General features: G+C 39.3%; 1 long non-coding RNA gene across 1 annotated transcript in view; it reads right to left on the bottom strand.

The window, feature by feature from the left end:
* Positions 1 to 3,680: 3,680 nt before the first annotated feature.
* Positions 3,681 to 14,408, bottom strand: part of LOC119705661 — a 51,321-nt gene continuing 40,593 nt past the window's right edge. Inside the window, exon 4 of the long non-coding RNA XR_005258286.1 lies at positions 3,681 to 3,742. This is a non-coding gene — a long non-coding RNA (uncharacterized LOC119705661). The remainder of the gene's footprint in view (positions 3,743 to 14,408) is intronic.

Here is a 14,408-nt window from a genome sequence, read left to right as displayed (position 1 = left end):
TGAATGATTGTTATTTCCTGGTAAATTTAATTTTACAAATCTGCATTACATGAAATCATTCATAAAGGTCAAATCATTCATTAACCACAAATTTACAAATCATTCATAAAAGCCTAGTAACTGAATAAATTATAAAAATATTTTCAATGGACCAAGAATCTGGGGGCTGGACTAAATGGTCTCCCAAGGTCTCGTCCAACCATAACAATTCAATGACTCTGTGACCACTTGCCACTAAATGTGCAATTTTTTAATACTTTCTTTACTGTAGCTTAATGTTATCAACCCTGCTGAAGAAAAAGCAGCATTTAAAGATGCTCTTAGACCAGTTCAATCACAAGAAGAATAGCAATGTTTATTGTTACAGCAACAATCTTTGTTTGTGTCCTGTAACGTCATCTATATAAATAGTTTTACAATCTTTCAGCCTGTGGTCAAGCCTTTGAGTAAGATAAAGTGGCAAAGTTTTTTTTTTAGCAATTTTTGACAAATTACTGAAATCACTACTATTTCATGCGAGATGATGAATACAGTTATAAGACAGCTAATAAATAGAGTTTCAAGTGCATATTCATTTTAAGTGCTTATAAAATTATATTTTAAACAAAAATGCTTTCTCAAATCAAAAATCCATTAAATGTGGTTAATTCAGTATATGTTTTCAGTAGGGTATTTCCATGTATTTTCATTTTCAGAAGTGCTGAATCAAGGCCAAAGCCCCAAATCTGAAGAAATTTTGACTCAGACCTGAATACTGAATTACATTTATAGAACATGAATTAAATGGTCATGGGCAAGAAGCCAGACTTGCAGGAGTTTCAGCTGCAAAGCAGAGGCTAATAGGAGTTATCAGCTATAATACATGTCATTAATAGTGCAGGAGCTATTTTGAGCCATATAAAAGCTGACACAGAGCCAGATCTGCCCTTGTCTTTACTGATACTGCTGTTCTCAATAGCTGCTGCCCCCATGGTATCCTATAAAAATAGTCTGTAAATCTCTGCTTTAAACTACTTAGGCTGCATTTGTTACAAGCAGACTGAGCGTGGTAACTAAATGCTCTCCTTCATGGACAAGTAAGCCTAGTCCAGAAGTGGTCATTGATCAGGGATACCCCAACTGCACTGGAATGCTCCCTGATGCTCAGAGCCCCAAAAGGCCACTAAAACAAATGAGGATTGCTGAAGCACCCCACAAGACATTTCCATGCTCCACAGGTTTTCTTCCGCAGGAAAGGTCATCAAGGAGCTCCATCTGATGATTTTCCTTCTGACTTGCACCAGCGAAGCAATTCAAATCAGCCATAAGGTAGCATTTGGCACCTTTGACAGAGTTCAAATCTGAACCCCAGTTACATTGCCCAGGTTCATTTCTACCTTTAAAATCGTGTTCTAGTTAAATGAGCCTTTTCTACAAACTTGAGAAGGGAAGTGTAATTTAAAAGAGTTGAAAGTATTATTTTAAGGTTGATTAATTGAGTAGGCACCATGCTGAACACCACTTCCAGAGGCAAGGGATGCACTGTGTTACCAAATGATTATTTAATGACTCATAATCCCTGTGCATGAGATGTCACTCCTGAGGAATTAGTTTTAAATGGGGTAGTGGTGTCTACCCAAGATGTGGAGCTGGATGTCAAATCACTGTAATAGCTACATTTTTGCATCAGCCAACATCAAATTTCAGCAGCTTGTGGCTGGAATCACTAATGCATATACCCACTGCTGGAATGATTCATGACTGCAGAGTAAGAAAAATTATTTACAAAAAGCTTTTGGTGCCAAATGGTATACTTCAATATCTTAAACTTTGAACCAAAATATTTATACTCCTGCTTTTGAATATCCAATTCAATTTAGTGCTTGCCAATTGGTTGGCAAGCTGCCCCCCTGTAATTGTTATCCAGCTGCTACCTACATGCAAAACACGTGCAGCATCTCACAGCAGAATATTGTTCACAGATTTAGAAAAAACATGAACAAATGGAAGAGATCCAGAGACAGAAAATTTTGTATGCCTGATTTGCAGGCATTTCACTTCATCTGTCTTCTTTTCTGTAAAAAACCACTTCATGCAAACTTTTATAGAAATAAAAGAAATTACCAAAAAAAATGAATAGAAGTGTTTCTTCTAAGAGAAGCAGCTATTGAATTTTTTGTTGATATTTAATACATAAGAATTGTGGGACATTAATAATGGCTCCATATGGTCTTTATAAAATACAGTACATTTTCCTGATTTAGAAACATACTTGAGAATAAATAAATGGATGTTCTGGGTCAGATCAAAAGCCCAGGTAGACCCAGCAACATCTTTCTGACAGATGCTGAGTTCTCAACAAATGTGCTCGACTGAACCTAACCATGGGTTTAAAGTAAATACTGCTAAACAGAGAGGGTGTGAGTGACTGAATTAGAGCCTGCTTCTGAGATTATAAATATGCAGCGTATCATTTTACTGCCATGGAAAGACAAAATAATACTGATTAATACAGAGGAGTTTCAGAATCTGCCCTGTATAGATTTAGTAATCTTGATACTAATCTTGATTTACTAATTTAGTAATCTTGATACTAATCTTAATTTACTAATCTTGATTTAGTAATCTTGATAATCTTTTCTTTGTCAATAGACAAAGAAAAGAGCCTCAAAAATACATTCATTGGTCTCCTAATTTCATCCCACAGTTTCTTTAAGTAAAATATTGTATATGCCTCTTTCATGTGGAACATTGCCATGGCAAGGGGCTTTCGCTGTCTCCTTTTTAATTGGATTTATCATTTGTACTGTAAATGTTAATGGCTGTGTTATTGCATTAGCATTCATACAGGCAGGTGGAGAGCTGCCCAAAGCCATAAACAATCCAAATGGGAGCTTCCTGAGCACTGGTGAGCTCTGCCTTTCTCCTGATGGTGTACACCGTGGAGGAGAGCAGTGGCTTTCATCCCAGAATTTGGGTCAAACATGGATGTGTGCCACATTTGAGCACCTGGAAAAGTAGCAGGATCTTTAAAAATGCTGATCTGCCTTAATTCCTGCTGACTTCACCAATGACTGAAGAAATTGGTTGAAACAGAACTAACAAGACATGAGACCACAGGCACACGCTGCAGCACATTCAGATAAATGGAGGAGATCAGACAGCTCTTTTACAGCTGCTAATTGGAGAGGTCATTTTGAATAAATGTGTGATGTGTTCATCACTAAGCATTTAATGAACTATGTGCGAGGCAGATTTTAAGCGGTTTGTAACAAACTGCTTTAAAGGCATATTCTCAGTTGTTCAGATTAAAGAACCAAATACAAAGGAGGTATTTAGGCAGAATGATGTGCAGTATCTTCACTCATTCTTTCAGGATATCAAATCCAGGAGGAGTGCATCATGAAGAAACAAACTGGACATCTAAGTATATTCCAGCAAGTGGGAAATAAATAGCTAAAAATTAAAATTAAACCATGATTCAGACCCAAATCCAAACAGGAAGTCTATAAAAAATCTTTCCATCTCTTGGTAGAGGATAGATGTTTGCATGCAGATGTGACATACTCATGTGAGAGTCTGTGAACAGCTGAACACAATGGTGTGAGCTGAAGTGCTTTAGATGCCCATTTCAGGAGACTTCCAAAAGTTATGGGGAGTCCCTTCCTGCTGGGTAGTGACCTACTGGTGGAACCTCTTACCTGGTATACATGAGACAGAGGTCCAGCTGGTCTTTGGTTAAGGGTGTTCAAATGCACAGCTCCTGTAGAGTAAATCCAGACAGAAAGCAACTTTGAAAGCTTCTTTCAAGATGTGCATCCAAGAATACAAGATTCATCAGATCAGGAGAACAAGAGTGAGTCTAACTCCTTAGCTGATTGTATAATGAGCAGCAAGGACCATAACCCACACCTCCCACTCCCTGGGTGGTCATGCTCTGAAATTAGCAGGCCTAAATTCCACCTTAATTGTTCAGAAATGTTTTGTTTGTTTTTTTTCCTAACCTCACCCTATGCTCCCATACACCCAGCCAGAAATCAGGAGTACAAATTGCACTGTTTGGGAAAGTAGGGATAAATAAAAATGAAAGAAAAGCAGAAAGACTCCATTAAGCATATTTAACCTGCTTTTAGTGGTTTTGCCATACAAATTTGCTAAAAGAAAATAGCAATCCTCAGTATATTGAAATGATTTCTTAGTGAATCAACTCTGCTGTATGTGTAGCATTCTGAATTCTTCAGTGCAGTTCAATGTCTGACACTGACATGAAAGAGGATCATCTTTTTCTTGATAGATGTTAGTCAGTTGGAGTCTGCATCCTGGCCATTCATATAGGGTACAGCTCTCTAACTCATTGAATTAGAAAGAGAGACAACCTACCACTCACCATTAGACAAAGAATCCAGTTGGCACCATTATCCCAAATACCCAGCATGTGTTTTGTTGTTTCCTAACCACTCACAAAAAGAAGTCTCAGAATAAAAGCTTAGCTGACCAACAAGCAGGTTTCACAGCTGACACCTGAATATCAACTAAATGCCTTAAAAGCAAAGTATTACAAATGTAGCCCTTCCTTTAACCCTTTAGATTTGTACTGTGAAAGATGGGCCTCATAATAACAAGTGGCTCTTTATTGGTAAACTTGTTTGTGCTTTCAGGATGATGACATGAACATTCATTTAACTGGAAGGAGCTAAAGGGAAAAATTAGACTGCATTAATAATAATAATAATAATAATAATAATAATAATAATAATAATAATAATAACATCAACAGCAACAACAGTAATTTACAACTGGATTGTGCATAGTGTTTTCCATCCATAAATCACAAAGGCATTAGACATTATTAAAGCCATTTTCGAGATGAAACAAAGAAGAGAGATGACTTGCCTGAGGTGACCAAACAAGTTATAGCATTCAGTCACTTTTGCTGACATCTTACACGAGCATCTGTGATATGTGCCTTGCATAGCAGCATGTGAGTCACTAAATGATCTCTATTCAATCTCTGAACATTCTGTGGGCATAAAATCCTGGAAAGAGGCAACAGGTACCCAGGGAACTGATGTCTGGGTGAGAGAAAATGGAGACAGAAAATAAACAGGGATATTTTTTATTCATCAGCAGGCACTACAACATGGAGGAAGAGAAGAACAGCTGAGAATCTAAGCATAAATTTTCCAGGATGAGAAAAGAGGAAAAAGGAGAAAAAGGCTAGAAAAGAGTATAAGCCCCCACAGATTTCAAAAGAAATGGAAAGGCAAAGAGCAACAGTGAGAAAAATGGAAGAACTTTCTTTGTGAGAAAAAGCAGGACCATTAACATTAGCAGGAGTAGAGCCATTCACAGGCACAAAGATGAAAGGAACCTGTTGGAAAATCTTTGTCAGCTACAGCTTCAAGAAGTCACCTGGGAGCCATCCCAGAGCTGTTCTAACATACTGACAAGCCCTGTCCTGCTCCACAGCACAGCCCCTCAGGGTTCAGCAGTGCCTGGGTTTGCTCTGACGTTTGCTGATGGGGGTAATCACAAGGGAGCAAAGGCACTCAGTGGGATTCCCAGTCCAAAGATGGCTGGGAGGACTTTTCGAAAGGTAGGTGGTGCTGGAAACATATTCCTTCATGGGGAAGTGGAAATATCCAGCTTCTATTTTACTTGCCAGTTAAAGAGCTGAGAAAGTAAGTGGCATGTTGCCCACAGACCTAGGAATGCACCTCTTAAACTGACAAAGGATTCAAAAACTACGGACAAGGTTAAAATCTCTCCCAAGCAGGAGGAAGTTGTAATTCCCAAGGAGGATGCTTGTGGATGAGTAGAATGAAATTGACTTCTCTTGGCTGACTTGTCTTTTGAGTGATAAACTGCTTAAAGGTTTCACCTGTGAATGTCTGGCAGAGGTCAGCAACAGCAGCAACACACATTACTCTGATTAAGATAGCAGTACATTGTTCAAATTTCAGTAACTCCAAAATGGCTGAAGTTTAAAAAACTAAAACTCTCCTATACTCATGCATTTCCAACAGAAAATTTTTCCAGGCTTCTTCAGAATAGTAAATAAACGAACCTGAGCTATAGACAACAGTAAAACACTATTTGGTGAATACCAAGCATGACATTTTTGTGAAGTGACAGTGCTACCTGTGTGGCTCTGAGAGCATGGAAGAGAATAAAGCAACTGACAGAAATATTCACAGTGATTTTGTCAAATGCCTTCATAAGAAAATTCTAGGCACATACATGCACTTCAAACAGCGTGACACTTCTAATACTTCCTTTTTGTTTCTGTGTACTTTTGTTCCTCACAATTTTTTCTTAAATAACATGAAAATTCAATGTCAAAATTTTCTGAAGTTCAAGAGTGAGACTGCTCTAAATATTAAAAAGTTAGAGCATTTGACTCATCCCCATAAGCATATGTGCACATGAATCCAAAAAACTCAAAAGCCTTTGAGAAGGTTTCATTTTACATCCAATGAGTCACTGGGAGTTTAAGATTTTAATCTACATGAATGTGATTCTGAAGCTGAGACTTACTAAAAATGCAGAATTTCATTGCTCCCATGGAAGTCAATGAAAGTTTTATCAGTAATAAATAATAGTATTTACGTACATGTTAAAACATGGGATAAAAACTATGGTTGGAAGTACCTGCCAGATACTTTCATGAAGCTGTCAATCACAAAGGAATTATAATCTAAGTACTTCTTGGAACAGAAAAAATGAAAGGTCATAAATAATTCATCCTTAGCATCCTACATACTATTTTGAGTACTTGAGAGAGCATTTCACCAAAAATGTATACCAGGGCATGAACTAAATGCTTTGCAATCCTAATAGAAAAAAAAATTAAATAGAACTGTCCCTATTGCAATTTGGGCCATTCTATTTATAAGAATTCCTGTCTGTGAAGAAGCTCAAAATGACAGTCTTGTCTGATTTTGGATCAGTCTGGAAAAATCTTTTCTTCATTGTAATCACCTTATTTCAAAGTTGGATCTGTTCCAGAAAGTTCTCAACAGACAAATTTGGGAGTCTGTGTTCATCCCAAAAGTGAGGATCCAAACACTGTCCCCAGACATTGCCAGCATTCTAAAGACAACTTCTGCTGCTTCATTCAGTCCTGTTCATTCAGTAGATTATTTAGGACACAGGTTCCTATTTCAGGTATTTCTCATATATTCATTGGCCTTTTCTTGTTTCTGGGACTGAATACAAGAATCACATCATTCTTAAGGACAAAAATTACTTATTGATGTGTACTGTCCTTGGTGGCAGGCAAGAAATCTTAGAATTACACGAGAAAGTTAAGCAGAGGATATTTTTCTTATTTTCAGTCTTCCAAGGCGGTCTGATCAACCCTCTGATTTTAATTTGGCTCAAAATGTGTTTTGAAATTTCCTGAAGTCACTTATAGCAGAGGCAGTGCACAAGTGGAAGCACTAAGTCTTATCTCAACAGATGGATTGGTATAGAAGTGATCTCTGTAGTCTTGTGATGTTGACTGTCAAATCAACAGATAGGAACATCTCTTATTGCCTGCACTGTGAATTCCTCACATTGAAAGGAGTACTTTAGCAGGATTTGTCTCTAATTTGCTTAACTAAGAAGAGATTTCTCCAGATTGGTTGATATTCATCAACTACCTTGCCATGGGCAGTAACTGTTTCCTTAGGGTTTCTCCTGCCAGATCACATGGGAGATCTGAGTAATTGACACACAAATCTGCTGTGGGCTGCTTACATTCTGTGCGTACTTAATCTGAGGATTCATTGCTATCTGTCATTATTTTTCAACTACTAGCTTATTTAGTGCCACCATTTTTCAAGGAAACATTAGCATAATAAAATATTACTTCACACATTGAGGATAATTGTCCTCTATCTATTAGCTCATTCTTCACCTTGTTCCAGTGTTGTTTCTTCAGGTTGTTTTGCTGTAATGCTCACTAGCATCAATCAAACAGCAGTCATCTGCAAAACTTCTCACAGTCCCTGAAATGATTTAGAACCACTCAGTTGCTCACAATAGCATCCTTTACATGTGCTGCTCTGTCATCCTTTTCTTGTCACCCTCACCACTCACAGCTTCTGCTAATTAGAATGCAAGTCTGTTATTTCTTTATGTGCCTGTACCTCACCCAGCATCACAAGATATCGAACTTCATGGTGCTTTGCCACACAAGTGGATTGTTGACAAGGCAAGCCAGTGTTGAAAATAAACCTGCCCTATATATATTTATAAACACCGGTCATTTCGTGTCAATGCGCTGTAATCCATCCCAAGGGATCTACTAACAAGAACCTCAGTTACCTTTGCCTTCAGGGGTGGGTTCTACCATTTAATTGAAGGATTACTCTGAAAAGTGCTGAGCAGATTTTCCTACAGGGACAACAGCCAGAGCTCTGGACAAAGGAGAACTGATTTCCAGTCAAAGCTGGAGTCTCTGGCTGAAGATCATGGCAACACAGGGTATGTCTGGTCTCGACTGCTCCCCACTGCTATAATTTTTCTCTTTTCAGTATGACCTGGACACATCAGACCTTTTAAAAGGTTTTGTGTTGTAACCTAGACCTGTTGGAAGATTTTCTCCATGAGGAAGTCAAGCTGATTCTTGGGGAAGGTAAATGGGGAGAAAAACATTAACCTTTTCCGGGTTAATGACCAGTTTGGTATTGAACCTCCTGAGAATTGTTGTTTCTCCCATGCACTGCCCAGAGTAAATCAAACTATCTTCTCCTAAACCCATCAAATAGGCTGGGGCATTACAGGATCCCTTGGATATGGAGGACTGATTGGTATGGTACAAAGCTGTTGCTGAGTTTTCTGGCATGACCTGGATCTGTTGCAAGATTTTCTCTGGGAGAAGTCAAGACAGGCCTCAGAGAGGGGACTGGGGACAAAGACACTGACCCCCAGAGGGTGACTGAAGGGTGTTGCAGCTGAGGGAGAGTTGATGGGGGCTCTCCCCTCATGAAGAAACTGAAATGATAATTTTTCTCCTCCCACTACAGCCTTCCCTCATAAAAATTGGCATGACCCATAAGCAGAAGTGGATGAAATTAGAATTGTGACAAGAGAATGTAAACTGAAATCTGGCAAAGAAAAGGCAGTTTGTCCCATTTTGGGTGCTGCCCATAAAAGACTGCAAAAAGAGCCACTGGCTACAAAAATCTGAGATTGAATATACAAATAAATACTTATCATTCACTCTTATCTGCCCCAGAGGATCTATTAACAGAAACCTGAGGTACCCTCATCTACAGGGCCAAGTTTTAATACCTGATTTGTGGTAAATTTGCATGGAGAAAGGCTGATGTATGGCAAAGACTCAAGGCCACAATCCTGGAAAGAACAAGCACACACAGATTATTTATTTCATGAAAGTATGCAATATAAACATGGTACAACTGCCTTCTGTGTGTTTCTCTCTCTCTCTCTCTCTCTCTCTCTGTGTGTGTGTGTGTGTGTAACTTTTAGCTATCTCCCTAATGTGACAGCAAGTGAATGTGTATGTTTATGATAGTAAATGAATGTACATGTTTTGCCACTGAAGACATTCTCTATATGTGCCTTGCTCTCTCCCCTAAGTCTGATTCATATCCTTTTTCAGCTGAAATGGTCATCTCAGGAAAGTGTACAGATGGACTTGAACAAGTGTAACATGGCATGAACTGGTTTCTTGGACAGATAAATTGGATGGCACCTACACTGTAGTTCTAGAAGAAACACAAACGACTTTTCCCCCTCAAATGCCTCTGAAAAAGAATACTTTGATGTTTAGCAAGAAAGCTACACTGACTGGAAACACATGAGATATTTGTACCAGCCTCTAAAGAAAGACAAAATGCTTTTCCTTTGCTGGCTTAATAAAAAATAAAACACCTCAAGTAAAACTAAAGTTATAAATACAAATAACTCCACATTAATCCAAATCACTGGAAATCAGTTCCAAGCAAAAAATGTGGGAGAAATAGCATCTAAATCTCAGATTATACTGCAGGCTTAGACACAGAAGTAGAACAACTCATCTTTTTTTTCCACTAAGTGTGATCTTCAACTGTTTTAGGAACTAAGGACTATGACTAAGCCCATGAAGCTCACAGCCAACCCGTTCACCACTATTTTGCTTGTAAATAATTTTTCATCAAACAAAATTGAATCTCTCTACACTTAATCAATTTACTTAATTTCATTAATGTTGCTTGTCTAATAATTTATAATAAAGTAAGTAACAAGGCATTGAGGAATGTGTAAGTAATAAATTAAAAATGCAAACCCTTGTAGATCACCTGACTGTTAAATTAAGGTATTCTCATCACTAGAACATATAAAAAGTACACCAAGTTAAAGGATGTTCTAGTTTTATCTCTTACCCATGTAATGTAGATAAATCCTTTGACTTTTCTTTCTATCATTCTAATAACTGTCCTTTACATATGACATTGTACTATTGGCTTATACCACTGAGAAATATCCCATTGTATATTATCTGTATGTATATTATTTGAATAAGCTTCCTTTGTAACTACAAATTCCTCATGTTATTTTAGTTGACAAGCATCAACACCCAGTAAAGGAGAGAAAGCAAAAGTGCTTCCCTCATGGATGTTCCAATTCAACCATTCAGGACTAAATCCTTAAATCTGATTAAAATTTAAAAGAAAATATGTACGTATTTTAATCCTGTTTTCCCCACCTTGGTTATATTTCCTTTATTGATTGTTTGAGATGAGTGATAAGTGAAATCTTGGATGTCCTCAATTAACTAGAAGTTTTGCTAATGATACAGTGGATCCAACCCAGTATCTTTTCATTAATGTGGACAGCATCAAAAGTGTTGTAAGCAAAATGAACAAATTTTTATACTGGATTGCATTAAAACAATTTTTTCTTTATTTTCTATTTTAGCATTCAATGGATATGAATGCCTAGTTATTGTTGTTATAGCTAAAAATGATCTGCATTTGCTGTGTTAGTAATAACACTTATATTTTAGACCCTGTTGACAAAAAATAGAACAAAGTGAGTTTTTAAAGGCATATAATTAAAAACCGATTCTCTTTCAAGACAGAGAGATAAAGAGAAAAGTGGTGGCATCATGGCAGGGAAATGGGAAGAAGGCCTCATTCACATAAGCTGTCATATGAACAGATCAGAATAAAACTGTGGAGGCAATTTCCCTTAAAATGAAAGCTGAGTAGAGTGTAACTATCTTAGGAAATTAAGATATACCATGGTTGCTTTTGTACAGACACAGGAAAGCATTTGGCTTCTTCCTAGAACTGCAGGCGGCCTTCAGAAACTCCTTCAGACATACAGGGTTTGTATATGCTGTGTAATGCCTCCCAAAGTACCTCGGTGGATAACTCCTTTTATTTCCTCTGCTTTTCTCCTGCCCCAGAAGTCATCCAGGTATGTCCAAGAGCAGTAGAAGGAGCTTTAGAATCATTATAGATATTTTTGGCCCTCTAGCAACCCTCCCACTGTGCACCCGAGCTTCCTGCTCCTTGAGCAGCTGCTGTTCACCACCCTGTTCCTCAAGTACAGGTGGTGGGTCACAGTTGTGCCTCTGCTTTGCCCTCCCAAGTAACACAGCCTGTCTCTTGAAAAACCTCATGGAGGAATACAGCTCTTTCATTAACGGAATCATAGAAGGTTAAGGTTGGAAGGGACCTTAAAGATCATCTCATCCCAGCCCCCTGTGACGGGCAGGGACACCTCTCACTAGATCAGGTTGCTTGAGGCCTTATATAACATGGCCTGGAAACATTCCCACATTTGGGGCATCCACAACATCCCTAGACAACCTGTTCCAGTATCTCACCATCTTTATAGTAAAGAATTTCGTCCTAATACCTAACCTAAATTTTCCCTCTTCCAGTTTGTACCCATAACTCCCTGTCCCATCACTAAAGTTCCTGATGAAAGGTCCCCCTTCAGCATCCCTGTAGGCCCCCTTCAGATACTGGAAGGTTGCTATGGGGTCTCCACATAACCCTCTCTTCTCCTGGCTGAGCAGCCCAAAATTTCTCAGCCTGTCTTCATAGGAAAGGTACTCTACTCCCCTTATCAACTTTGTGGCCCTCCTCTGGACTTGCCCCAGCAGTTCCATGTCCTTCTTACGTTGGGGGCACCCGAATTGTACACAATGCTCCAGGTGAGGTTTCACAAGAGCAGAGTAAAGAGGAAAAATCACCTTCTTCATCCCGCCGCCCACATTCCTTTTCATGAAGCCCAGGATTTATTTGCTTTTTGGGCTGAGAACATACACTGCCAGCTCATGTTGAGTTTTTCATCAACCATCACCCTTGAGTCTTTCTCTGCAGGGCTGCTCTCAGTCACTTCTTCACTCAGCCCTTAGGTGTACCTGGGATTGCTGCAACCCAGATGTAGGACCTTGCAGTTTACTTCATTGAACATCATGAGGTTTGCATGGGTCCACCTCTCAAGCCTGCCCAGGTCCCTCTGGATGGCATCCCTTCCCTCCAGAGCGCTGGCTGCACCACACAGCTTGGTGTCGTCAGCCAACTCGCTGAGGGTGCACTCAATCCCACTGCCCATGTCACCAACAAAAACAGCATCAGCCCCAGTGAGACCCCTAAGGGAAACTACTCATCACTGGTTCTATTACACATCCACCTGTGGGAGGCTCATCCAGTTATCAGGATGAAATCATGCACCATCCTCACACAGATCCATGAAAGCCCTTTTGCAGAATCATAATTTTGGAGATGTCAACCTCAACAGCCATATCTGGGCAACGTATCTTCTGCAAGAAGAGCAGAAGGCCAACAGAAGAACCCTGAGAGCCAAGGCAAGGACAGAAAAACTAAAGAATATTTGCAGCAGGAGCAAACACCTCAGGTACTTCTCTTGACAGATATTTTATGTGAAGGGTTATTGATGCAGAACAGTGCTTTGACTCCCTAGAGTCCCTAAAGATTAAGAGGCTAAAAGCCTCATGCAAATGAGAAATGTCTTTGTCAAGGAAGCAGACATCCTTCCTTAGCTAGGTAAAATTGAGCTGATTTGGTGATCAAAGGGAAGCAGTTCAATACTTGCTGACATATTTTTAAAAGATGCAGTTTACATAACACACAGTTATACCTGAGACACTGGGCATGTTTAACCCCTAGGTGCACTGAAAACGCAAAGAGATCCAATACCTTCTCTTCATTTGTGTTTATCTTAATATACTTCAGAAGTATTCAAAATTTTCTCATGCAGCTGAAAACATTCTGTAAAAGATCATGTCTTTCATCTATTTTTAAGATCATTTCTAGCCAGTCAAAATTCTCAGAAATGAAGTATCCTTAAATTCCAGGTTTGCAACAACCTCTGACTCTGTCTCTTAACACATCTACAATATGGGTAAGAAAGCTTTGCTAGCTTTTTGGTGCTGCTGATTTCCCTTCTATATTCTGTCTTAAAAGCACACACAAGTATGAACTTGCTCTGAAGGTTCTGCTAGAAAACATTTCCTTTACAACACAGCTGTCCTAGGTAGATCATTTCTTTCTGATTTCTGAATAGCTCTTCTTTGATGACAACCTTGGCCTTATTCAATACGGGCACATTGCTTGTTAGTTGGTTTGGTTGGTTGATTTTCATTATTTTCTACTCCAGAACTGTGGTGGCAAAAAATGTTTTGCCATTTGAGACCTATTATTTCCTTTGACTCCCAGTTTGAACACATTCACAAAGAATTTTGGTTTTTAATAGTGTCTTGGTTACTTACATATATCTCATCATTCACCACACTCCAGAGGAAATGGTTAGTGACCTTCTATGCCAATTAGACACCTACAAATCTATGGGCCCAGAGCAGATGCACCTGAGAGTAACAAGGGAGCTGGCAAAAGAGCTTGTCAAGCCACTTTCAATCATTTACGAGCAGTCCTGGTTAACCAGAGAACTCCCAGGTGACTGGAAACCAGCAGATGTGATGCCTGCCTACAAGAAGGGTTGGAAGGATGATCCCAGTAATTACAGGTCTGTCATCACCTCAGTAATGAGCAAGGTCATGGAGCAGATCATCCTGAGTATCATCAGCTGGCATGTGCAAGACAACCAGAGGATCAGGCCTAGACAACACAGGTTAACAAAAGCCAGGTCCTGCTTGACCTGGTCTCCTTCCATGACAAAGTGACCCAGTTGGTGGATGAGGGAAAATCTGTGTATGTTGTCTACACACACTTCAGTAAAGCCTTCGACACTTCAGTAAAGCGTCCTCCTGGAGCAACTGGCTGTTCATGGCTGGGATGGGTGCACTCCCACTGGGCCAAAACCTGGCTGGATGGCTGAACCCAGGGAATGGTGGTCAATTGAGCTTCATCCAGCTGGTGGCTGGTGAGTGGTCTTCCCCAGAGTTTGCTGTTTAATATTGATTTGGATGAGGTGATCAAGAGCACCCTCAGTAAGTTCAC

The sequence above is a fragment of the Motacilla alba genome, chromosome 1 (assembly GCF_015832195.1).
Source record: "Motacilla alba alba isolate MOTALB_02 chromosome 1, Motacilla_alba_V1.0_pri, whole genome shotgun sequence".
In the NCBI taxonomy this organism is placed as follows: domain Eukaryota; kingdom Metazoa; phylum Chordata; class Aves; order Passeriformes; family Motacillidae; genus Motacilla; species Motacilla alba.
The sequence above is the reverse complement of the archived record's forward strand: the minus strand, read 5'-3'. Positions and strand labels throughout refer to the sequence as shown.